Source organism: Scyliorhinus canicula, chromosome 4, assembly GCF_902713615.1.
Source record: "Scyliorhinus canicula chromosome 4, sScyCan1.1, whole genome shotgun sequence".
Lineage (NCBI taxonomy): Eukaryota > Metazoa > Chordata > Chondrichthyes > Carcharhiniformes > Scyliorhinidae > Scyliorhinus > Scyliorhinus canicula.
The window spans coordinates 217690519-217715026 of NC_052149.1; the positions used below are offsets into that span (position 1 = coordinate 217690519).

General features: G+C 44.4%; 1 protein-coding gene across 17 annotated transcripts in view; it reads right to left on the minus strand.

Annotated features, from left to right (window-relative positions):
* LOC119965371 (teneurin-2-like) overlaps window positions 1-24508 on the minus strand; it is a 3273255-nt gene that overhangs the window by 3015843 nt on the left and 232904 nt on the right. The window lies entirely within an intron of this gene.

Consider the following 24508-nt stretch of genomic DNA (forward strand, 5'->3'; position numbering starts at 1 on the left):
AAATATGAGCACCTTCCAGTACCATCCTGTTATATCACTACAAATGTGGTGTCTCTTTTAAATTTATTGTGTAACCCAAATGTCGCCATCTGCTGTTTCGAAGATATTGGACCCAAGCCCCTATGATACACTGGGGTTGTGCACTTGTTATGGGCCAGGGTTTAGAGAACCCCAAAGTGTATCATAGAGTTCACCTGCCCCACAACTTTTACTAAATTGTGATATGGGGAGCACAAGGCCCACTCTACAGGTGTGGTGCAGCAGACATCTAACAGTGTTATTTTAAAGCAAAACAATGTTTATTCTATGAACTCAGTTTACCTTTTTAAAACATACAGTGAACATCTTAGCAACCATCAATTCAAATACAACCTCCAAAGAATACAACACTAAGTAATCCTTAAACTTTCCTTTTAACATCCATAAGACAAAAAAAAACTTTTAACAGAAGCACATCAGGTTTAAATTCACTATTAAGAACAGTTATCACTTTGAATTCACCAAATGATCAAGAGATAGTCTTTAGTTGGCAGAGAAATCAAAATTTCACCTTCTTTGGCTGGCTTCAGCTCCAACACTAAAACAAAACCAAAAAACACAGACACACCCAAGCTTTTCTTCAAAGCGAAACTAAAAGCTAACAGACAGCCCAGCTCCACCAACACTCTGACATCACGGATAAACACCGATTTCTTAAAGGTACATCCATTGTTCGATAAACACCCATTTCTTAAAGGTACTCTCACATGACATATGTCAATTCCAGCCCCACCTGACCCTGTGTGGTAACACAATTAAATTAACCATTAATTCTGAGAAAAATATCGAAAGTCTTTGTCCCTTGGCTGCACAATAAAGATAGTCACCAGATTTGTAAATTTAAACACAATTGCTTTTTACTTTTAACAAGAACTACAATAAAATATGCAGAAGATACAACTGGTTAACCATTATCCCATTCCTATTTACTCAATTTAACTTCCTCCCCCCCCCTCCCACCCTCTACACATACACATATGCCACAAACAACAGAAGGGAGGAAGGAAAGGGGTAAAAATAATAAACATAACTCGAGTAGGACTCAATTACCATCTGTTACGGGTCAGAATATGGCCTTTTGGCCAATCAATCGAATCAAGTCACACTCCATCCCCCGGGTGCCGAGAAGTCTGAGTATTGCTGTCCAAAGCGAACGGCGCCATATACTATGTTGCAACTTCTTGAATTTCTCCTTTTCTCTGCTGCCCATTTCTCTGTCCATTAAGCATCCATGGATCAAAATGATAACATCAAAAATAAAGAAAGGGGGAATAAGGGAATCAGCTGGAAGGACTCTCAAAGCTTCTGGAGCAATGTGATCCCCATCCCTGATCAAAACAGGTCCAGCACCCACTTGAAGAAATAGAGCGACTCAGTGTTCATGACATGAACTGCAAATCTGTTTCACATCATAGAATCATAGAATTTGCAGAAGGAGGCTATTCAGCCCATTGAGTCTGTACAGGTCCTTGGAAAGAGCACCCCACTTAAGCCCATGCCTTCCTGTAAGCGAGTAACCCCACCTAACCTTTTTGGACTGAAGGGCAATTTATCATGGCCAATCCACCTAACCTGCACATCTTTGGACTGTGGGAGGAAACCGGAGCATCCGGAGGAAACCCACGCAGACACGGGGAGAACGTGCAGACTCCGAACAGACAGTGACCCAAGCCGGGGATCGAACCTGGGAGCCGTGGAGCTGTGTAACAACTGTGCTAACCACTGTGCTACCGTGCTGCCCCCGTTACATCTGTTATTCTCTGAGATGAAAAGAATGGCCTCAAAATCCAATCTTTTTCTGCATGATGTGACAAGGGGAAAATGGTGGCTTAGAATTAATGTCACTGAATTTGAATCCAGAAGCCTAGAACAATGCTGGGGGACACGGGCTCGAATCCCACAACATCAGCTGGTGGAATCAAATTAATAAATGTTGACTCTGAAGTTAGTCTCAGTGATTGTTACCATGATAACCATTAATTGTTGTAAAAGCCCATCTGGTCGCTCAGGCCTTTAGGGAATCTTTACTTCTTGGCTGACATGTTTATCCAGATCTACAGTAATGTGGCTGACCGAGCAAGCCACTCAGTTCAAGGGCGATTAAGGATGGGCAACAAATACTGCCCTTGTCATCACATCCCGTGAAAGAATAAAAGGAAATAAAAAACAACTTTCAAGTGTGACCCCTGACCCTCTGTAATCTATTCAGTTGAAATAGTTGGTCAATATCCCTATAATCCATGTTATGGGCCAGGGTTCAGAGAACCCCAAAGTGTATCATGGAGTTCACCTAACCCACAACTTTTAATAGATTGTGGTAAGGGGAGCACATGGCCCACTCTACAGGTGTGGTACAGCAGAAATGGAAAAGTATTTTTAAAGCAAAACAGTATTTATTCTATGAACTCAAGTTAACCTTTTTAAAACGTACAGTGAACATCTTAGCAACCATCAATTCAAATACAACCCCCAAAGAATACAACACTAAGTAATCCTTCGTAACTCCCGAAACAACATCCAGAAGACAAAAGAAACACCTTTTAACAGAAGCACATTAGGTTTACATTCACTACTGAGAACATTTATAATTATGAATTCACCAAATGATCAAGAGAAAGTCTTTTCATGGCAGAGAGAACAGCGATACACCTGCTTTGTCTGGCTTCAGCTCCAACACTGAAAACAAAACTAAAACACACCCTGCAGCAAACAGCCTCAAACGAAAGTAAAACAAGCTGACAGACAGCCCAGCTTCACCCACACTCTGGTATCATTGATAAACACCCATTTCTTAAAGGTACTCTCACATGACATCCAGTCAATTCACTATTTTTAAACCTTCATATAATCAGAACTGCACTACTCATCAAGAGTACTTGGGTCCAAAATTGTTTTAAATTGGTAAATAGTCTTCTGGCTTTCCACTTAAACTTTTCCAAACTCTCAATATCCTCCACCATGTGGCAGATCAAGACTGGACACAATGGGCGGGATTCTCTGAAAATGAGGCTATGTCTCCACGGCGGCGGGAAAACTGGCGGCAACGACTCAGGCGTCAATGGCCCCCCAAAGTGAGGAATTCTCACCTTTCTAGGGGGCTAGGTTGCCGCTGGAGTTGTCGCCGCTGCTCCAGCCGGCACCGAAAGGCCAGCGCACGTTCATGCATGCGCGGAATGGCCGGCATGACCTCGCGCCTGCGCGGACCGGCCGGCGTATTCCTGCGCATGCGCAGACCGGCTGGTGTATTTCCACGCATGCATGGGGGTTCCTTCTCCGCATATTCACAGGATAATAATTATCGAACAAAACATACTGGGCGGGATTCTCTCAACCCAGGGCCGGGCCGGAAAATCCCCGTGACTGCCGTGAATTGCGCCACGCCACCCCGGCACCAGGATGCGATTCTCCGCAGAACGGAGAATTGGCGCCATTAGCACCGGTCGGAGGCCACTCTACACGGCCCGCCCGCCAATTCCTGGCCCGCATTGGCCGAGCAGCCATTGCAAAAATCCCGAGTCCCGCCCACACCATTCTAAGCTGCTCTCAGCCGGCGGGACCTCGGAGTGGAAGGGTCTGGGGGTGGCCTGTTGGGGAGGAGGGGGGATCGACCCCGAGGGGCCCATCGATCAGCGGGCCGGCCTCTCGGGTGGGGCCTCCTTTCCTCTGCGTTGGCCCCTTTAACCCTACACCATGTTGCGTCGGGGCCCGCACGGAGAAGCGAGCCACAGCGCATGCGCACGTTGGCGCCAGTGCCACTGTGCATGCGCGGATTCCGCGGCGCCCAGTTGATGTCAGGATCAGCAGTTGGAGCGGCGTGGGCCATGAGAGAGCCATGAATGAAAAAATGAAAATTGTTTATTGTCACGAGTAGGCTTCAATGAAGTTACTGTGAAAAGCCCCTAGTCGCCACATTCCGGCGCCTGTCCGGGGAGGCTGAGATGGGTGAGACCATGAGAGAACCATGCCATCAGGAACTCGGCCGGTCGGGGCGGGCCATCGTGGGGTAGTCGATAAAGTGCGCAGTGTACTCTGTGAGTGCACAGCTTTCGGGGGGGGGGGGGGGGAGAACATCGTGTAAGCAGCGCCGCCTCTGATTTGCTTGGAATCGGGTATTCTCCAACCAATTGCCGACCACAATTCCGGCGATTTACCCCCCCTCCCTCCCTCCGATATGCACCAACCCCAAGAGCGGGTATTCCTCAGGGCGGGCTTGGGTAGAAATTTGGCCAATCATGGCCCTGGTGCGGTGGATCTCGAGGTGGATCAAGGATGTTGGAGCAGAATTGCGATGCCCCAAAAAGTTCCTCAGATGACCCCCTAATGCAAATTCTGCTCCATGGAGCATCCTACACCCACCATGTGAATGATAGGTTACCCCCTCCACACCACGCACGTACAAGGGTGACCCAAAGCACAAATGAGCCCCATCACTCCCCCATTAGACCCTCAATAGAAACAGCCCTCAAAGACCCTCTATCAGACCCCCATCAGAGACCCCCATCAGTGACCCCCCTCATGAAACCTCATCAGAGACCCCTGACTGAAGACTCCCAACAGAGACCCCAAACGCAGACCCCTATCAGGCACCCATGCCTGAAAGCAGAAGAGCAGTCCAGGCTGTAGAGTGAAAAATCATTGCATTTTCACTTACCTTTCTCTAACATCTGCTGCCTCAAACAAAAGTGTTTAAAGCAGCAGCTGTTACAAGTATCAAAGCATTCCTCAAAAACCAAGCACACTGCAAAGGGCTTCAAACCCCATGACAACCATTTAAATGCAAATCTTCCATTCAATTTCTCACAACAATGCATTGCACCAGCCAGTGATTGGCTAGTTTTATTGATCGAGACACAACAGCTCAGGGTGTTTGTTCATTTATCTTTCCCATCACACTTGAATGCATCTCCTTTGTGCTGCTTTACGCTAACCACAATATTCGTAAATACTCTTGCCATGAATAACAGCTCCTCGACACATCAAAAGGAGCTAAGTGCTTTCTGCTGAGAAAATGACAAAGTGACAGCACAAAGCCTCCAGACCTCGGTATTGGGCCGCCACCTCAAATTCCTCTGGAATCTGCCAAGCTTTCTACCATGCATGAATTTGCATTGTGAAAGGGAGAGACTTGCACACCGGCCCCTTTTCCTAGTGCCAGCGGAGACCAATAGTGATTCTCCACTGGCAGGAGCACTTTGGCTCCAGAACAGACATCCAGGCCATGATCTTTACTTGGAACTATATCTCCATTTCCTCACTATTGCTGGGTCAAGATTCTGGGACTCCCTCCCTAACAGCATAGTGGGTGTATTTATGCCACAAGGGCTGCAGCGGTTCAAGAAGGTGGCTCACCGCCAACTTCTCAGGGGCAATGATAGGCTATTAATTCACTGAGTCATTGATTTATTTGCTGTCTTTAGGTACTGATTGAGTGCATAGCTAGAGAATTAAATTATTCAAAAGGCCATGCAGTGAAAAGATAGTCATTGTATAAGTTAACCGAAGGTTTAAGACATGGGAGGAGATCCCAGACCCGTGTCATGCTCCTCGTATGCGATGTGGGAGCTCAGGGACACGTCCACTGTCCCTGGCTCCTTCACGTGCAAGAAGTGTGTCCAGTTGCAGCTCCTGTTAGACTGCTTGATGGCTCTGGAGCTGCGGATGGACTCACTTTTGAACATCCGCGATGCTGAGGACGTCATGGATAGCATGTTTAGCGAGTTGGTCACACTGCAGGTGAAAGTTACTGAGGGAGAAAGAAAATGGGTGACCAAAAGACAGAGCAAGAGTAGGAAAGCAGTGCAGGTGTCCCCTGCGGTCATCTCCCTTCAAAACAGATATACCGCTTTGGATACTGTTGAGGAAGATGGCTCACCGGGGGAAGACAGCAGCAGCCAGGTTCATGGCACCATGGCTGGCTCTGCTGCGCAGCAGGGCAGGAAGAAAAATGGCAGGGCTATAGTGATAGGGGACTCGATCGTAAGGGGAATAGACAGACAGTTCTGCGGACGCAATCGAGACTCCAGGATGGTATGTTGCCTCCCTGGTGCAAGGGTCAAGGATGTCTCGGAGTGGTTGCAGGACATTCTGGGAGGGGGAGGGTGAACAGCCAGCTGTTGTGGTGCACATAGGCAGCAACGATAGAGGTATAAAATGGGATGAGGTCCGACAAGCTGATTTCAGGGAGTTAGGAGTTAAACTAAAAAGTAGGACCTCAAAGGTAGTAATCTCAGGATTGCTATCTGTGCCACAGGCTAGTCAGAGTAGAAATGTCAGGACAGACAGGATGAATGCGTGGCTCGAGAAATGGTGAAAGAGGGAGGGATTCAAATTCCTGGGGCATTGAAACCGGTTCTGGGGGAGGTGGGACCAGTACAAACTGGACGGTCTGCACCTGGGCAGGACTGGGACCGATGTCCTGGGGGGGTGTTTGCTCGAGCTGTTGGGGAGGGTTTAAACTAATGCGGCAGGGGGATGAGAACCAATGCAGGAAGTTGGAAGGTAGTAAAACAGGGACAGAAACAAAAGGCAGTAAGGGGAAAGTGTAAGGCAGAGAAGCCATAGTCAAAAATGAAAAAAGGGCGACAGTACAAGGTACAGTGACTGAGGGGAGCTCGGTGAATAGACCCAGTAATACTAAAAGGAATAAAACGGGAAGTAAAAATGTAAATGGTATGCAATGCGGCAGGTTGTTACATGAAGATATGGGTTCAACGACAAGGACAATGAGGAGAAAGGTTAAGAGGAAATATAACTTAGGAGAGGTTACTGATCGAAGTGTTAAGATTCAAAACTGAGGTATAAAAGCCAACATAAGTGTACTTAACATAAATGCTCATGGTATTCGGAATAAGGTAAATGAGTTGATGGGGCAAATCATCGTGAATGACTATGATTTAGTGGCCATTACTGAAACATGGTTAAAGGATGGTCAAGACAGGGAGTTAAATATCCAAGGGTATCACACTATTCGGAAGGACAGAGTGGATGGTAAGGGAGGTGGTGTAGCTCTGTTATCTAAGGATGACATCCGGGCAATAGTAAGGGATGACATCGGTGCTATAGATGATAAGGTTGAATCCATTTGGGTGGAAATCAGGAATGGTAAGGCGAGAAAGTCACTGATAGGAGTAGTCTATAGGCCACCAAATAGTAACATTATGGTGGGACAGGCAATAAACAAAGAAATAACTGATGCATGTAGAAATGGTAAAGCAGTTATCATGGGGGATTTTAATCTACATGTCGATTGGTTTAACCAGGTTGGTCAAGGCAGCCTTGAGGAGGGGTTTATAGAATGTTTCCGCAACAGTTTCCTAGAACAGTATGTAATGGAACCTACGAGGAATAAGCGGTCCTAGATCTGGTCCTGTATAAGGAGACAGGATTGATTAATGATCTCATAGTTAGGGATCCTCTCAGAAGGAGCAATCACAATATGATAGAATTTAAAATACAGATGGAGGGTGAGAAGGTAAAATCAAACACTAGTGTTTTGTGTTTAAACAAAGGAGATTACAAGGGGATGAGAGAAGAACTAGCTAAGGTAGACTGGGAGCAAAGACTTTATGGTGAAACAGTTGAGGAACAGTGGAGAACCTTCCAAGCGATTTTTCACAGTGCTCAGCAAAGGTTTATACCAACAAAAAGGAAGGACAGTAGAAAGAAGGAAAATCGACCGTGGATATCTGAGGAATTAAGGGAGCGTGTCAAATTGAAGGAAAAAGCATACAAAATGGCAAAGATTAGTGGGAGACTGGAGGACTGGGAAATCTTTAGGGGGCAACAGGAAGCTACTAAAAAAGCTATAAAGAAGAGTAAGATAGATTATGAGAGTAAACTTGCTCAGAATATAAAAACAGATAGTAACATTTTCTACAAATATATAAAACACAAAAGAGGTGCTAAGGTAAATATTGGTCCTTTAGAGGATCAGAAGAGAGATTTAATAACGGGAGATGAGGAAATGGCTGAGGAACTGAACAGGTTTTTTGGGTCTGTCTTCACAGTGGAAGACACAAATAACATGCCAGTGACTGATAGAACCTGGCTCTGATGGAATGCATCCCAGAGTGCTAAAAGAGATGGCTAGGGAAATTGTAAATGCACTAGTGATAATTTACCAAAATTCACTAGTCTCTGGGGTGGTCCTGCCGGATTGGAAATTGGCAAACGTGACACCACTGTTTAAAAAGGGAGGTAGGCAGAAAGCGGGTAATTATAGGCCAGTGAGCCTAACTTCAGTAGGACGGAAGATGCTGGAATCATCATCAAGGAAGAAATTGCGAGGCATCTGGGTGGAAATTGTCCCATTGGGCAGACGCAACATGCGTTCATAAAGGGCAGGTCATGCCTAACTAACTTAGTGGAATTTTATGAGGACATTACCAGTGCAGTAGAAAATGGGGAGCCAATGGATGTGGTATATCTGGATTTCCAGAAAGCTTTTGACAAGGTGCCATACAAAAGGTTATTGCATAAGATAAAGATGCATGGCATTAAGGGTAAAGTAGTAGCGTGGATAGAGGAATGAAATGAAAATGGATTGGTTCATTAATAGAAAGCAAAGAGTGGGGATTAATGGGTGTTTCTCTGGTTGGCAATCAGCTAGTGGTGTCCCTCAGGGATCAGTGTTGGGCCCACAATTACTCACAATTTACATGGATGATTTGGAGTTGGGGACCAAGTGCAATGTGTCCAAGTTTGCAGATGACACCAAGGTGTATGGTAAAGAAAAAAGTGCAGAGGATACCGGAAGTCTGCAGAGGGATTTAGAAAGGTTAAGTGAATGGGCTAGAGTCTGGCAGATGGAATACAATGTTGACAAATGTGAGGTTATCCATTTTGGTAGGAATAACAGCAAAAGGGATTATTATTTAAATGATAAAATATTAAAACATGCTGCTGTGCAGAGAGACCTGGGTGTGCTAGTGCATGAGTCACAAAAAGTTGGTTTACAGGTGCAATAGGTGATTAAGAAGGCAAATGGAAGTTTGTCCTTCAATGCTAGAGGAATGGAGATTAAGACTCGGGAGGTTATGCTACAATTGTATAAAGTGTTCGTGAGGCCACACCTGGAGTATTCTGTTCAGTTCTGGTCTCCTTACCTGAGAAAGGACGTACTGGCACTGCAGGGTGTGCAGAGGAGATTCACTAGGTTAATCCCAGAGCTGAAGAGGTTGGATTATGAGGAGAGGTTGAGTAGACTGGGACTGTACACGTTGGAATTTAGAAGGATGAGGGGGATCTTATAGAAATATATAAAATTATGAAGGGAATAGATAGGATAGATGCGGGCAGGTTGTTTCCACTGGCCGGCGAAAGCAGAACTAGGGGTCATAGCCTCAAAATAAGGGGACGTAGATTTAAGATTGAGTTCAGGAGGAATTTCTTCACCCAAAGGGTTGTGAATCTATGGAATTCCTTGCCCGGTGAAGCAGTTGAGACTCCTTCATTAAATGTTTTTAAGATAGAGATAGATAGTTTTTTGAAGAATAAAGGGATTAAGGGTTATGGTGTTCGGGCCGGAAAGTGGAGCTGAGTCCACAAAAGATCAGCCATGATCTCATTGAATGGCAGAGCAGGCTCGAGGGGCCAGATGGCCGACTCCTGCTCCTAGATCTTATGTTATTATGTTTCTTATGTTTCAGATAATAAATGAACTATTGAACTTCAGAGTTACATCTGCTGAAATGCAGACATTGCTTCGACAAATGTTTCATATGAATGAATAGACCATTGTATTCCAGTGCATTTAGTAATAAGAATGTATCAAACAATTAGTTACAGCATGGCTGATGGCTAGCCGTGGTGTGAGAATCCCATTCTCGTAAGGCACCGCACGTAGGTACTGAATTATTCCTGACGGATGCAAGTCAACCTGAAGTAATGGTCAATGTTTAATTAATAAATTGTCCTCTAAGTAATAGGCACCTATTTGAATGAACCAGGAGGTCTCAGCTGTAAATTAACAACCAATGAGAGTAAATGAGGGGCGAGACCATTGGTAAGGATTCCTTTATGAGTCAGACCTCGTGGTCAAGGACTCATTCCTGAGCTCCTGTCTTCCCAAATTATTGAATCGGGGCAGCACGGTAGCACAGTGGGGCAGCACGGTAGCACAGTGGGGCAGCACGGTAGCACAGTGGGGCAGCATGGTAGCACAGTGGGTGGCACAATAGCACAGTGGTTAGCACAGTTGCTTCACAACTTAAGGGTCCCAGGTTTGATTACCGGCTTGGGTCACTGTCTGTGATGTTCTCCCCATGTCTGCGTGGGTTTCCTTCGGGTGCTCCGGTTTGCTCCCACAGTCCAAAGATGTGCAGGTTAGGTGGATTGCCCATGATAAATTGCCCTTTGAGTCCAAAAAGGTTAGGTGGAGTTACTGGGTTACGGGGATGGAGTGGAGGCATGATCTTAAGTAGGATGCTCTTTCCAAGGGCCGGTGCATACTCGTTGGGCCAAATGGCCTCCTTCTGCACTATAAATTCTTTGATTCTGTGATTCTATGAATCATGCCATTTGTTTATTTTAAAATAATTTCCTTCTGCTTTTATGATTAATGCATTCCATTGCTATGTATTTAACCAATTTATATACTGTTTGACATTCTGTTTCTGAGTTTTGACTTAGTTCTTATGCACGTGTATTGAAGTGAATAATTAGCAATTAAGTTGTATTTTGGACACCTACAATGAACCAGATTATCAACTCCCTTATTAGAAAATAGATAAGAGATCTGACAGGCACTTAGGGATGGGCAATAAATACTGCCGAGCCAGTAACGCCAATGAATACATTTTTTAAAAGTCATAAACCTTTTGAAATTGACGCACTAAAACACCCAGATCTATTTCCTTCATCCTTGGTTTTAGTTATTTTCCCTGTGGGGTGTCGATATAGAACCCTAGAATCTCTACAATGCAGACGGAGGCCAATTGCCCATCTGCACCAACCTCTTGAAAGAACATCGTATCTCGGCCCACTCACCCACCCTCTCCCCATAATCCCACCTAATCTGCATATCTTTATACAGGAAAGGGCAATTTTAGCATGGCCAATCCACCTAACCTGCACATCTTTGGACTGTGGGAGGAAACCCGAGCACCCGGCGGAAATCCACACAGACTCGGGGAAAATGTGCAAACTCCACACAGTCACCCAAGACCAAAATTGAACCAGGGCCCTGACACTGTGAGACAGCAGTGCTAACCACTGTGCTACCGTGCCACCCATGTGTTTTGCATATGTTTAGTTTCATCTGACCATTTACTTGCGATCTACCCATTTCTAAATTAAATATAAGTTGCCAAACACAAGTTAATTCCACATAATATCTATGTCTGCTGGTAATAGTGGAGCATCCTCTAACTCTCTCGTATATCTTTGTGTCATCTACAATCTCAAAAATTATTCCCCCAATATTTAAATCTGGATCATTAATGAAAATAATAAACAGCAAAGTTGCGTACACCTATCCCTGTGGGATATTACTGATAGCTGGTCTCCAAGCAGATCGAAATCCATTGAAAATCACTTTTGGTCTATGATCATTCAGCCAATTCTTAATCCACATCAACAGATTATTATTTGGCCTCAGGATTCTATCCCGTAGAGAAGCCTCTAATGCCTTACATTATCAATCATCACAGTTAGATAAGGTACAATGAGTCTTTATTTCAACACTTTGTTGAAAGAGAATATATTGGAAGATCTATGTGGTCATTAAGGAGAAACGGATGAAAGGTTTGGGAAAGGAAGGAAAGCTCCGGGTACAGCGAAAACACATGAGAATGATAAAAATAAGAGAAGGTTATTAAGAAAGGTTAAAATGGCATTTGGTAAGGTGTCACACAAAAGGTTGTAACAAGTGATACATGCTCATGTGGCTGGGGATATTAGCATGGATAGTTTCCGACATCGCAACAGTAACTACACTTTAACATTATTGGTTGTAAAGTGCTTTGAGATATCTGGTAGTTGTGAAAGAGACTTTCTAAATGCAAGTCTTCTTTTTTTAATGTTTACAGAGTATTAGTTAAAAGACTGAACACAATAGAGTAGAAATAAATGGGTCACTTTCAGTTTGGTGACCGTCATTAGTAGGGTTTCGCAAGGGCCTCAGTTATTTACAATCAAGATGGTAATGATTAGAAGAACAGGCCACAGAATCGCAGAACTGTCATAGCACTTTGGAGGCCAGTCGGCCCATCGTCTCTGCACGGGCTCTCCGAATGTGCCATTTAGTGCCATTTCCCCACCTTCTCCCTGTGACCTTCCACATTCTCCTTTTTCAGACAACAGTCTAATTTCCCCTTTGAATGCCTTGATTGATCGACCGTGGATATTTAAGGAAATAAGGGAGAATATCAAATTGAAGGAAAAAACATACAAAGTGGCAAAGTTAAGTGGGTGACTAGAGGACTGGGAAATCTTTTAGGGGGCAATAGAAAGCTACTAAAAAAGCTACAAAGAAAAGTAAGATAGATTATGAGAGTAAACTTGCTCAGGATATAAAAACAGATAGTAAAAGTTTCTACAAATATATAAAACAAAAAGGAGTGGCTAAGGTAAATATTGGTCCTTTAGAGGATGAGAAGGGGGATTTAATAATGGGAGATGAGGAAGTGGCTGAGGAACTAAACAGGTCTTTTGGGTTGGTCTCCATAGTGGAAGACACAAATAACATGCCAGTGACTGATATAAATGAGGCTCTGACAGGTGAGGACCTTAAGACGATTGTTATGAAATGAATGAATGAAATGAAATGAAATGAAAATCGCTTATTGTCACGAGTAGACGTCAAATGAAGTTACTGTGAAAAGCCCCTAGTCGCCACATTCCGGCGCCTATTCGGGGAGGCTGTTACGGGAATCGAACCATGCTGCTGGCCAGCTTGGTCTGCTTTCAAAGCCAGCGATTAAGCCCTGTGCTAAACAGCCCCACTAAGGAGGTAGTGATGGGCAAGCTAATGAAGGCTAAAGTCTCGTGGCCCTGATGGAATGCATCCCAGAGTGCTAAAAGAGATGGCTGGGGAAATTGCAAATGCACTAGTGATAATTTACCAAAATTCACTAGACTCTGGAATGGTCCCGGCCGATTGGAAATGAGCAAACGTGACGCCACTGTTTAAAAAAGGAGGTAGGCAGAAAGCGGGTAATTGTAGGTCAGTTAGCTTAACTTCGGTAGTAGGGAAGATGCTGGAATCTATCATCAAGGAAGAAATAGCGAGCCTTCTGGATGGAAATTGTCCCATTGGGCAGATGCAGCATGGGTTCATAAAGGGCAGATCGTGCCCAACTAATTTCGTGGAATTTTTTGAGGACATTACCAGTGCGGTAGATAACAGGGTGACAATGGATGTGGTATATCTGGATTTCCAGAAAGCTTTTGACAAGGTGCCACACAAAAGGTTGCTGCATAAGATAAAGATGCATGGCATTAAGGGTAAAGTAGTAGCGTGGATAGAGGATTGGTTAATTAATAGACAGCAAAGAGTGGGGATTAATGGGTGTTTCTCTGGTTGGCAATCAATAGCGAGTGGTGTCCCTCAGGGATCAGTGTTGGGCCCACGATTGTTCACAATTTACATGGATGATTTGGAGTTGCCGACCAAGTGCAATGTGTCCATGTTTGCAGACGACACTAAGATGAGTGATAAAGAAAAAAGTGCAGCGGATATGGGAAGTCTGCAGAGGGATTTGGATCGGTTAAGTGAATGGGCTAGCGTCTGGCAGATGAAATAAAATTTTGCCAAATGTGAGGTTATCCATTTTGGTAGGAATAACAGCAAAAGGGATTATTTTTTAAATGATAAAATATTAAAACATGCTGCTGTGCAGAGAGACCTGGGTGTGCTAGTGCATGAGTCGCAAAAAGTTGGTTTACTGGTGCACCAGGTGATTAATAAGGCAAATGGAATTTTGTCCTTCATTGCTGGAGGGATGGAGTTTAAGACTAGAGAGGTTATGCTGCAATTGTATAAGGTGTTAGTGAGGCCACACCTGGGGTTTTGTGTTCAGTTTTGGTCTCCTTGCCTGAGAAAGGACGTACTGGCGCTGGAGAGTGTGCAGAGGAGATTCACTAGGTTAATCCAAGAGTTGAGGGGATTGGATTACGAGAAAAGGGTGAGTAGACTGGGATTGTACTTGTTGGAATTTAGAAGATTGCGGGGGGGGGGGGATCTTATAGAAACATATAAAATTATGAAAGGAATAGATAGGTTAGATGGGGGAAGGTTGTTTCCACTGGCGGGTGAAAGCAGAACTAGGTGGCATAGCCTCAAAATAAGGGGAAGTAGATTTAGGACTGAGTTGAGGAGGAACTTCTTCACCCAAAGGGTTGTGAATCTATGGAATTCCTTGCCCAGTGAAGCAGTTGAGGCTCCTTCATTAAATGATTTTAAGATAAAGATAGGTAGTTTTTTGAAGAATAAAGGGATTAAGGGTTATGGTGTTTGGGCCGGAAAGTGAGCTGAGTCCAAGAAAGATCAGTCATGATCTCATTGAATGGCAGAGCAGGCTCGAGGGGCCAGATGGCCTACTCCTGCTCCTAGTTCTTATGCTCTTACGAACCTGTCTCCGCCACATTCTCAGGCAGTGCATTTCAGACCTTACCCACTTGCTGCAAGAAAAGGTTTTTCTTCATGTTGCGTTTGCCTCTTACATATCCAGGTTTGCTAATGATACAAAACAGGCTGGGAAAGTATACTGTGAACTACACACAAAGTGATCATAAAGCTATACAAACGAGTTAAGTGAATGGATAAGAAAATGGTAGATGGAATCAAATGTAGGGAAATTAGGTCACTCATTTTGGTCGGAAGGAGATAAAAACTATGGGCTGGATTCTCGATCATGCCGCACCAGTTTTCTGGTATGGCGCACCCCTGCCTGTAGCGGGATTCTCAGCTGGCCAATGGGATTTCCCATGCTGAGCAGCTCCATACCGTCAGCAAATCCCCGGGCGTGAGTGTGCTGCCAATGCAATGGAGAATCCCGACAGCGGAGAATGCAGCCCAGTATTTTTAAATGGTAAGAAACTATGACAATTTGGTGTTCAGAGGCACCTGACTACAAGAAATACAGAATATTTCAACTCAGGTTGGCAAGAAATTAGGATGGAAAATTATATTTTGGCTTTATTGCAAGGAAGTTGGAGCACAAGGGTAAAGAAATCTTGCTGCAATTAGAAAGTTCCTTGATCAGGACACATCTGGAATACGAGGTGAAGTTTTGGTCTCTGTCCCTAAGGAAGGATATGTTTACCTCAGAGGAACTTTGACAAATTTCACTTGATTGATTCCTGCGATGCGATGGTTGCCCTGTGAGGAGAAGTTGAGTAGAATGGACTTAAGCTGCCTGGGGTTTAGAAGAATGAGAGATTATCTAATTGAAATGTATGAGATTCTGACAAGGCTTGACAAGGTAGATGCTAAGAGGATGTTCCCCAGTCTGTAGAGTTCAGATCTAGGAGGAATACTCTCAGGATAACGCAACAGTAATTTTGGTCAGGGAGGAGGAGCATTTTCACCCAGAGCATTGTGAATATTTGAAATTCTCTCCACCAGAGGGATGGCGCAATCGCAGGCGGGCACTGTTGTAAGCTGATTAAAGGACACCCCGACGTTGAGTATGTTGAAGGTTGAGATCAATAATTTTTGGATTCTAATGGAATCAAAGGATTTGAGGATCAGAGAGAAAATGGAATTGGGGTTGAGGATTGACCATGATCTTATCAAATGGAAAGCAAAGTCATGGGCTGAATGGCCTACTCGTGCTTCTTATGGACTTAAGTTTGAAATATTGGAGTACTTAGATTGGAATAGAAAAAGTTAAGGGGACAAAATAAATTTGCTATATGTTGAAAGGTTTAAGGGGTGTGGTGAATGTATAGTACTAGTAATTCACCAGTGTATTAGTATCATGTTCTGCCATTGTGTTACAGCTATGTTATGTTGTTGAACTTGTGGGCTCCACCTATGGGCCATTGTGTGGCTTCACCCACAGGGGGATATGTTGGGGCATGTACGGGCTCCGCCCCTTGAAAGGAAGTATAAAGAGCAGTTGACCTGTAGGCGGGTCACTGTATTGTACCAGTCGCAGGCAGGCACTGTTCTAAGCTGATTAAAACTCAGTTTACTTCTACTCCTGTCTTTGAGTGAATTGATGGTCGCATCAAGTGGGAAAATGGTAAACGATTGCTAGATTCACTAAAATAAAAATGCAAGAAAGAGACACAGGTTTGAGATTAATATAAAGAAAAGGGATTTTTCAAGCAGAGGATCATTCAAATGTTGAATGCATCATCACAATTCGCTATCAACACTGACAGGAAAGGATTTTCCAGCCCTTCCCACTGGCGGGATCTCCCAATCCTGCCAAAGGCAACTCTTGTCTGGTCTGGAGGGTGTTAACTCTGAGGGGAGGCTGAATAGACTTGGACTGTTTTCATTAGAAAGACGGAGCCTGAGTGGGGACCTGACAAAGGTCTACAAAATTAAGAGGGGCATGGATAGAGTGGATGGACAGGCATTCTTTCCCAGGGTGGAGGGGCCAGTCACCAGGTGGCATAGGTTTAAGGTCTTTGGGGCAGAGTTTAGAGGAGAGATGCGAGGCAGACTTTTTTGTACAGAAGATGGTGAGTGCCTGAAATGCGCAGCCAGGGGAGGTTGTGGAAGCAGATACATTAACGCCGTGCAAAGGGCATCTTGACAAATACATGGATAAGATGGGTATAGGGGGATAGGGTAGCAGGAAGTGCTGAGGGTTTTGGCCAAGTGTGATATCATGACCGGTACAGGCTTGGAGGGCCGAAGGGCCTATTCCTGCTGTATTGTTCTTTATTCTTTATCCACTGTGGCGGGTTCCCCGGCGATGGAATGGGCAAGCAGGGTAAAGATCTGCGAGACCGGATATCCCACCGACGGCCATTGGTGATCTGCCACCGCCAGAAGAAAGCCGCGGGGGGGGGGGGGGGGGGGGGGGGGGGGGGATCCCGCCTGAATCAATCACAACAATCAACAGTCTTGGGGGGGGGGGATCCCGCCTCAATCAATCACAACAATCAACAGTCTTTGGGGGGGGGGGGATCCCGCCTCAATCAATCACAACAATCAACAGTCTTTTTTGGGGGGGGGGGGGGGGGGGGGAGATCCCGCCTGAATCAATCACATCAATCACAACAATCAACAGTCATTGGGATACACTCACTGGATGCAGGGAAGGAACAGGAAAACGAGATTACATTTGATCAACTTCATACTGATGCTAGCAGAAGCATAGGCAGAATGACCTCTTTGCTTGGATTTATATTAATACAAATGGATAAGTAGAGATTTTTTAAAACTGGATTAGTAAGGCGCATCAACACTAAATTAAAGTTACTGAAAAATTACCAGCCAAAAAGGAAAAGACATAAAATGCAACTTGTGTCTGCAAATGGGTGTCAGCCTTTTCTCAGTGCATGGTAACACTCCCACCACTGAGTTAAGGAGGTTATAGGATCAACTCTTATATTGCAGAGGCTTTTCCTTGCATACTTGAGACTGGCACTCCAAACGCATTGTGATCCTGTCGTGAACAACCACCTACATTTTCTGAATCCTGAATGTGCGCTTGCTCTGATGAGGAAGAAAAATGCGGCACGGATAACAGAAACTTGCAAACTTGTCCGAGTGGAGTCACAATCACCTTTGCAAATATCTGAGTCCCCTTTTTCTGCCATACTGAAAAAAAGAGTGTGTTTTGATGTGTGTAACTGTTCACTGCAGTTCGGCTGGGAGGAGAAGAATACACACACTGAACTAAGAAAACTGCCAGCTGCTTCTGTTATTCTGCAGGCCTGGAACACAGACCATACCTAAAATTGGAATCATTGCAGTCTGAAGATTTCTATCAGTGCTATTGGAATACAGGCAATTCCACTTTGCTGAGCTCCTGATAAGGACTCTTTCTGCCAAAGCATTAAAAAGTGAAAATCCCAAGCCATTTTTCTATCTTTATCTTATTCATTCAGGCTAACCTAATACTTTTAGTTGTAAATCACCACTAAATGAAGAACTATTTTGCCCAGATTGCACATTTTGCTGGGGTTACACTCTAGATTACACACAGTTGTTTTCCATGTAACTTGTCACACTAGGGTTGTATTAAAGAGATTAGATTTCAGGAATCGTTTCACTGAAATTAAAAAGACTGGATCAATTATTACATGGAAAAGGTTTAGCCGCCTGATCATTTGCTAGGTGTGCTTGATAAAAATATATTCTTAATAAAGTGAGTAAAGTCTTCCGGTAGAATTATTGTAAAGCTGCCATTTAGATTCATAGAGTGGAATCTACCGGCCGCATTGTGGCTGAAAGGCAGCGTGGCCTGGCCAGCAATCCCTCTTTAGGGATCGAAAGGCTCGCCACGCCTCGCAAAATCTCACACAGTCTCGTGATCTGAATCTCCTCAATTGTGGGTGGGATCACTATTTTGCAAATCCGCATATGAGAGCGAGATAGAACATACAGTGCAGAAGGAGGCCATTCGGCCCATCGGGTCTGCACTGATCCACATTAAGCCCTCACTTCCACTTTATCCACGTAAACCAATAACCCCTCCTAACCTTTTTGGACACTAAGGGCAATTTAGCCTGGCCAATCCACCTAATCTGCACATCTTTGGACTGTGGGAGGAAACCAAAGCACCCGGAGGAAACCCATGCAGACACGGGGAGAAGGTGCAGGCTCCGCACAGACAGTTACCCAGCGGGGAATCGAACCTGGGACCCTGGCGCTGTGAAGCCACAGTGCTATCCACTTGTGCTACCGTGCTGTCCCGAGATAGCTAGTATCTGCTACCGAGATAGCTAGTATCACTCTAATATGCATTTCTCTGTGGTACCCAAGGCATTGGGACCTAACCCCATCACCTTGGAGACCTTGGGCGAGCACCATTCAGTGGTAGTCTCCTCAAATGGAGACCAAACGGAACAGCACTTGTGGGAGCGCTCCCAGGGGATCAGAGCCCCTCAGGTGTTTCCCCTCTGGGCAGTGTGACACCCTGACACCCTGGCACCCTGGCATGCCAGCCTGGTGTCCTGGCAGGGTACCTGGTACTCCATGCCAGGGTGAAGCCTTGCACTGCCAAGGCACCCAGGTGGCACTGTCAGGGGTGGTGCCAGGCTGGTATTTTTCTGAATTGTGCTCGGCGGTGCCATGGGGTGGGCTATGGGGAGTCCAAGGACCCCTGTATGGGTGAGTTGGGCTTTGCAGGGGCTCAGGAGTTGCATCGGGGTCAAGAGATTTTTAAATGACGTCCCGATCTCTCCGCTCCACCGGAACTCCTCAGTGCAGGAAACGGGACTAAGGGCAACCTTGTCAGGGAGTTCCCCGCTGAGGCTCCAAATCGAACCAGAACCCTGGGAGATGGCATTGTGCTTCTAGGTGCTACAAGAGTCGTAGGATGCCAAATGGCCCAATGTACCGATGCTGGCTCTTTGAAAACCAATTAATAAATCCCGTCGCCTTTTTCTTTCCCCATAACACTGCAATATTTCCTGTTCGTGGAAATATCCAACTCCCTTGTGAAAGTTATCATTAATTCTGCTTCCATGACTCTAGCAGGCAGTACAGACCAGTCCATAAGTACTTGCTGCAAGAAAATATTTCACTTCATCCTCCTTCTGGTTCCTTCACAATAACTGACCTTCCTAACAGTTAAAATAGTTTCCCTTTAATTGCTATATCATAGCCCTATATTTTCCTTTTACTTCTTTATTAAATCCCCCCTTAACCTTCCCTGCTTTAAGTGGAATATTCTCAACTTCCCTTGTCTTTCCACTCTGGATGAAGTACCTCACCCCTGGTATCTGTATGGTTCCTCAGAAGAATGCCGAGACACATTTCCCTTTACAAGCGCTGTGCAGGCTATTCCACCACAAACCACCTTGGCATAGGCTCCGAGAGTTTGTACATTAAAAAGTCGCTGACAAAAGCAGAATGGTTTTAAAGTAGGATTATTCACAACAGTGCAAAAGGGACATCTTACCCTTGAGGCAATTAAAGTTTCAAAGAGTTTCTAATTTCTGCTCGAATTAACAAAGCCTTGGGTTGTTTGTGATCATCACCCTGTCAGATAACTTGCATTTCATGATATTTTAAATGTTGATAATAACAGAGGGAATGTCAGCATATGAGGTCTAAAAATGAAATTGAAAAATATTTCCCAGTCACAAATAATGAATAGTTAACAAAGAAGACTTTTTCTCAAGTGCTCCAAACATTAACTGGAGGTGCATTTATGTAAAGACCCTTGCTTTACATTCTCTTTGTTAATGAACAGGGGAACTGTTTTCACACAAAAAAACGGCTACCCCATTTTTCATCATGATCATAATCTTAACAGCTCATGAAAATGTGCTGATAATTTATAGATTTTCCATACTAATCCTCCTCCTCAATTAATCATATCATAGCAACAAATGGAAGATAATAATCCAGAATATATTGGCACCTACAATAGGTAGAATAATCAAAAAGATAAATCATTAGGCATATTCCATCAGATGAACCAATTATCCAGCCAAAGTCAGAAGTTGAGCTCGAAAATCACAAATGGGTAGTGAAGAGTTTATCGAACAAGGGCTAAGTTCTAAAGATTTTTTTTTTTTAATTTAGAGTACCCAATTAATTTTTTCCAATTAAGGGACAATTTAGCTTGGCCAATCCACCTACCCTGCACATCTTTGGGTTGTGGGGGCGAAACCCACACAGACACAGGGAGAATGTGCAAACTCCACACGGACAGTGACCCAGAGCCGGGATCAAACCTGGGACCTCAACGCCGTGAGGCAGCAGGGCTAACCCACTGCGCCACCGTGCTGTCTCCCTAAGTTCCAGAGATAACAATCATTCCATTACTATGATAATAATTTCAAGCAATTAAAGTGCTGCATTATCTTGTGATCTTAATCATCCAGTAAAACATTATTCAAAACTCATTAAATTCGTAAATGACATTACACTTTTCTGATGAAGAAAAAGCACTATTGTTGTATTTAACAGTTGTGCTCATGGGCAGAGCAGATTAAATGGAATGCTTCATTTGGATTGCCGTTCTCAAGTGGTGTCCTAATAGGAACATACTGTCACCACAGTTACATTGGTAGGTTCATGCTGATTTCAACTGCAAAGCTGGCCATAACCTCTCAACAAGATGATGCTTATACCACCACAAATAGTGAGGAATGCCAAGGGATGTGGTTTTGACCTCTGCATTTGATCCAATGAAAATCAAAAACTTGCGGTGAAGGTGGGTGTGGTAACTTGAGCACAAAAAGGGAGTCAAAATGCGTTAATCTTCGAGTTAAAGTTAATCTTCCTTAATATGGAAAAATAACAAAGTTTAAATACAATATGGACTCAAAAACAGGACCAGCCAGTTAAACATTCAAATAAAAGTCACCAAAAATAATCAGAACTAACGACAGCTAAATACGAATATGCACACATAACAACTAATGACATCACAGCACTTACTGATGGCATCACAATGGATTTAAATAAGAAGATGCACAATAATAACATTCTGCAACATACCACCCCCCCTTTAAATTTTAATTCCCTTTAAAGACAGAAATATAATGAAACAAATGTCTTCATTATACATTACTCTTTCAGGAGGTTTGTGACCTTGCAGCACCATTGCTGACTTCATCAACTCTGGTGATGCTTGTCTTAGTTTAACTGAATTTGTGGGCTCAGGAGTAGGTTGAGTATCTGTGCATGAGTGTCCGTCTCCTGAGGCCGAGTCCTCTGCAAGCAACCGGAACTACTTCTTGTTGAATTTCCCAAGGCAACGGGAGATGTAGAGAGAATCAATGGATGGGAGGCAGGTTCGCGTGATGGATTTGGCTGTGTTCACGACGCTCTGAAGTTTCTTACAGTCTTGGGCCAAACAGTTGCCATACCAGGCTATGATGCAGTCAGATAGGATGCTTTCTATGGTGCATCTGTAAAAATTGGTAAGAGTCAATGTGGACATGCCGGATTTCCTTAGTTTGCTGAGGAAGCGCAGGCACTGTTGTGCTTTCTTGGTCGATGTGGGTGGACCTGGACAGATTGTTGGTGATGTGTACACCTAAGAATTTGAAGCTGTAAACTCTCTCCACCTCGGCACCATTGATGCAGATAGTGGTCCTTCGCTTCCTGAAGTCGATGATCAGCTCCTTAGTTTTACTGACATTAAGGGAGAGATTGTTATCATTGCACCATGCCACTAAGTTTTGAATCTCGCTCCTGCACTCTGACTCATTATTTTGAGATCTGACCCACTATGGTCGTGTTATCAGAAAACTTACAGATGGAGTTGGAGCCGAATTTTGCCACACAGTCATATGTGTATAGAGAGTATAGTAGGGGGCTAAGTACGTACCCTTGCGGGGCCCAGGTATTGAAGACTTGTGGAGGAGGTGTCGTTGTTTATCCTTTCTGATTGTGATCTATGGGTCTGGAAGTCAAGGATCCAGTTGTAGAGGGAGGAGCCAAGTCTTAGGTTTTGGAGTTTGGATATGAGATTGGCTGGGATTGGATTTAAATAAGAAGATGCATAATAATACTCTGTAACAGTATTTTACTGTTTTTTACAGAGATTCTTCCTTTATGAATCTGTCCTATCCCAGGTGAGGAAAATTATTCTGCTGTCACTGTCATTGATCGCACTTCAATAGGCATTAATTGTCCGTGAAGTACATTCAAATTTAATGAGAAAAAGAATTGCACAATATGAATGCAAGTTTTTTTATTCTTTCCACCATGTGTTGGGAAAAAGATTTCACTTGAGAAATAGGCAATAGTCACCGCTATGAAAATAAATGGGCCATATTTTCTTTCTAGGTAGATCTGGTTACCATTGGCTGTCCTGTGTTATATAAGCAGTCGCTATTCAAGAGGTGACAGAGCACATCTCATAAAGTCACAACTGTTCGAGGGTCTGCGCCTCCCTTGTTTAAACACTCGGTGAACTGGGAATTTTATGCTTTTTGAAACATTTCAAGTGGCGGCGCCATTTCTGAGTCCGAAACCTGAACGGATCAGTGCTGTGCCAACAGGTGGAATGTTCCTGAAGGCTGCCAAATGCAAGCTGCCTCTATGTTTTCCATCTAATTAAGGATGATGGGCCGGTTCCCAATGGCTGGTGGACAAATCAGAGGTGCAGCAGAAATGAAAAGATAGCAGCCCTACTGATAGAACTGGGCACTACTCAGGTAGGTAAGGAAGTGTGAGGGAGCCTCGAGATGGAAGTCTTGTTGGAAGCTTGCTGAAGATGTATGTAATGAACTCCAATTGGCTTTATTGGTTGGCCAATTGGAGTATGAGCTCCCTCAATGATAGCTCATTGAGGGGGCCCATATAAGCACCTGTGTAGGCTTTATGAGCCAGTCTTAAGTTGACTGGACTGCTAGCAGCACTGTTTGTAGCTGCTCCTGTAATATTGTTATTGTAAATAAATATTGGTGCGGTGACGGAACTCCTGCCTCCCGTGGATTACTACAATGTAAATATAAGGAAGGACCCCAAATTTAAGAGAATTATGTGTGGAGAAATGCCTCCATGGGAATGGTCACGGTTCAGGCTGTGGCCTGTGGATTCATGTGGCTCAATAATCGGGTGAGTGAGATGAAGGACTGACACAGTGGGCAGCAGGCCCAACACCAGTAAATTCCCAGTGCTATTTGCACTGCAGGTTTAAGTGAGTCCTTCATCGACCTTTACCAGCCACTCACCACTGCCAGATAGGCACTCTTGCTGATCTAATTTTAACCTCAACTTCACATTCCTACCTGCTCAGACTTGTTTATTTGGGCTACATCTTTGTGTAGCATCTGAGAACCGTGACTTGTGTGCTTACGTGGCTTCTAAACTACACACCCAATATAAGCCTGGTTTCACAGGGATTTTGGTTTCTTTGCACAGGGTTCAAGCTCACAGTGCAGCTAGCAAGCCTTGATGAAGTGCAGGAAGAGAGTGGGTGGGGAGTTGGGCTGATTAGAAGGCCAGCCTGTATTCTCAAATACAGCAACCCAGCTCTCAACATCTTTTAAAGGCCCTCTAAACATCAAACCTCATGCCATCCCAGCCCTCGTGTGATGTCCATGGTCTGTCAGATCCCCACACTTTGTCCATACCCTCTCAGATCCCCCATGACAGCCCGTGATCCGAAACCATCCATGCCCTCCATGCCCTCAGATGCCGCCGTCAACAGTTCTGCCCCGTGTATCCTCCATGGTTACTCACCTAGCATCCACTATGTACAGCCCTCAGGGCCATGCATACAAAAACACAATCACACAATAATTTGTATATTTGGCCTCTCAAGCCTGCTCCCCCATTTGATACGATTGTAGCTGGTGTGATTGTACTTTCAACTCCGTCCATCCCCCAGAACACTTGAATCCCTTGCTGATCACAAATCTATCTAACTCAGTC